The sequence below is a fragment of the Rhinoderma darwinii genome, chromosome 1 (genome assembly GCF_050947455.1).
Source record: "Rhinoderma darwinii isolate aRhiDar2 chromosome 1, aRhiDar2.hap1, whole genome shotgun sequence".
NCBI lineage: Eukaryota > Metazoa > Chordata > Amphibia > Anura > Rhinodermatidae > Rhinoderma > Rhinoderma darwinii.
In genome coordinates, this window is record NC_134687.1 from 208,453,022 (window position 1) to 208,456,230 (window position 3,209).

Sequence of the window (3,209 nt, forward strand, 5' to 3'; positions counted from 1 at the left end):
TCTTACTTTCACAAGATCCATCTTGAGACCTTGATCCGAGATGATATAGTCCAGGAAGGGCAGAGAATTATTTTCAAAGACGGCTTGGCATATAAACGATTCTCCCTTAACCCTTTCAGGACCAAGCTCATTTTGGCCTTCCGGACCTGACCCATTTTTTTCCAATCTGATATGTCACCTTATGTGATAACTTCGGAATGCTTTCACCTATCCAATTGATTTATGAGATTGTTTTCTCGTGACATATTGTACTTTAGGTTAGTGAAAAAATTTGTTCGATAAATTCATTGCTTATTTGTGAAAAACACCAACATTTAGAGAAAATCTGAAGAAATTATGATTTTTCTAATTTTTTATGTATCTGCTTGTAAAACTGATAGTAATACCACACAAAATAGTTACTAATTAACATTTCCCATATGTCTACTTTATGTTTGCATCATTTTTTTGAACATACTTTTATTTTTCTAGGACGTTACAAGGCTTTGTACTTTGTACTTTAGCAGCAATTTCTCACATTTTTAAGAAAATTTCAAAAGGCTATTTATGTTCAGTTCAGTTCTGAAGTGGTTTTGAGGGCCCTATATATAAGAAACCCACATTTTAAAAACTGCACCCCTCAAAGTATTCAAAACCGCACTCAGAAAGTGTTTCAACCCTTTAGGCGTTTCACAGGAATTGAAGGCATGTAGAGGTGACATTTTTAAATGTAATTTTTTTTTTACAAAATTCATATGTAATACATTTTTTTCTGTAATACAGAAGGTTTTACCAGAGAAATGCATCTCAATATTTATTGCCCAGATTCTGCAGTTTTTAGAAATATCCCACATGTGGCTCTAGTGTGCTAATAGGACTGAAGCACAGGCCTCAGAAGCAAAGGAGCACCTAGTGGATTTTGGGGCCTCCTTTTTTTTAGAATATATTTTAGGCACCATGTCAGTTTTGAAGAGGTCTTGTGGTGCCAAAACAGTGGAAAAGTGACCCCATTTTTGAAAATACAACCCTCAGGGAATTTATCTAGGGGTATAGTTAGCATTTTGGCCCCACAGGTTTTTTGTTAAATTTATTTGAATTAGTCTGTGAAAATGAAAACCTACTTTTTTTTCTGGAAAAACTTAAAATTTTCGAAATCTTGCAAGGCATAAAGGAGAAAAAGCACCCCAACATTTGTAAAGCAATTTCTCCCGATTATGGAAATACACCACATGTGGTAATAAACTGCTGTTTGGACCCCCGGCAGTGCTCAGAAGGGAAGGAGCGCTATTTGGATTTTGGAGCACTGATTTTACTGGAATGGTTTTCGGTGCTGTGTCGCGTTTGCAACGCACTGGAGGGACCTAAACAGTGGAAACCCCCCAAAAGTAACCCCATTTTGGAAACTATATTTTCTAGTGGTATAGTTGGCATTTTGACCCCACAGGTTTTTTGCTGAATTTATTGGAATTAGTTTGTTAAGATGAAAATAGACTTTTTTTCTGAAAAAACATAGACTTTTCTAATTCTTATTAGAAATAAAGGAGAAAAAGCACCGCAACATTTGTAAAGCAATTTCTCCTGATTACGGCAATACCCCATATGTGGTAATAAACGGCTGTTTGGACCCACGGCAGGGCTCAGAAGGGACAGAGCACCATTTGGATTTTGCAGCTCAGATTTTGCTGAATGGGTTTCTGGGGGCCATGTCGCATTGACAGAGCCCCTGAAGTACCAGTATAGTAGGTGTGATCCCATTTTGGAGACTATACCCCTCAAAGAATTAAATTAGAGGTGTAGTGTGCATTTTGATCCCTCAGGTGTTTTATAGAATTATTATAATTGGGCCGTGAAAATGAAAAAATATTTTTTTTCCAATAACCTGTAGATTTAGCGCATAATTTTTCATTTCCACAATGAATACAGGAGAAAAGGCACCCCAAAATGTGTGACACAATTTCTCCTGAGTAGGGAAGTACCCCATATGTGGTTGTAAACTGCTATTTGGACACACGGCAAGGGTCTAAAGGGAAAAAGCGCAATTTCGTTTTTGGAGTGGAGATTTTACAAAATTAGTTTTTGGTGGCTTGTTGCATTGCGCTGAGGTACCAGTACAGTGAAAATCCCAGAGAAGTGACCCCATTTGGGAAACTACACCCCTCAAGGAATTCATCTAGAAGTGTAGTGAGCATTTTGACCCCAAATGTTTTTCAGAAATTAGTGCACAGTGGAAGTTGCAGATGAAAAATTGCCATTTTCCACAGATATGCTATTTCAGTGCTCAATGTGTTGTGCCCAGCTTGTACCACTTTAGACACACACCCCATAAATTGTTAAGCGGTTCTCCAGAGTATAGTAATATCCCATATGTGGTCATAAACTGCTGTTTGGGCGCAATGCCAGGCCCAGAAGGAGCGCCATTTGACTTTTGGAGCACAGATTTTGCTTGGCAGTAATTTTGTTTAGTGTTTTACTGGTGTTTCAGTTTATAATGTGTGGGCATATGTAAGCTGGGCAGAGTACATCAGGGTATATGTAAGCTGTGCGGAGTACATCGGGGTATATGTAAGCTGTGCGGAGTACATCAGGGTATATGTAAGCTGCGCGGAGTACATCAGGGTATATGTAAGCTGCGCGGAGTACATCAGGGTATATGTAAGCTGCGCGGAGTACATCAGGGTATATGTAAGCTGCGCGGAGTACATCAGGGTATATGTAAGCTGCGCGGAGTACATCAGGGTATATGTAAGCTGCGCGGAGTACATCAGGGTATATGTTAGCTGTGAGGAGTACATCAGGGTATATGTAAGCTGGGCGGAGTACATCAGGGTATATGTAAGCTGGGTGGACTGCATCAGGTCATAATAGGATGATGTAATAATGGGGTAAATGAATAATAAAATTATCCATGGATAGTGACGTACGCTTTGAACCAATCGTTTATGCACAAGCCAGATTTTTGTGTGCAGGAGTCGAACTTCGAAAGGGTGTGCGTGGTATTGTACAAAATATCCGCCTCCAGCATTGCCTAATCTTTGACTTCTTCACTAGCCCCATATGTAGCACAGCCCCCAAAATGTCAGTTTCCGCTGCATTTACAGGGTCTACCAGTGGGGGCTAGCAAATGATGACGTGGGGTTTTAGGTGAAGAACTGCTGCACATATAAATTAGTCTGGGCCGTTCGTTATTGCGTTCCAAGAGTCATAACTTTTTATTTTTTCGTTGACAAGCT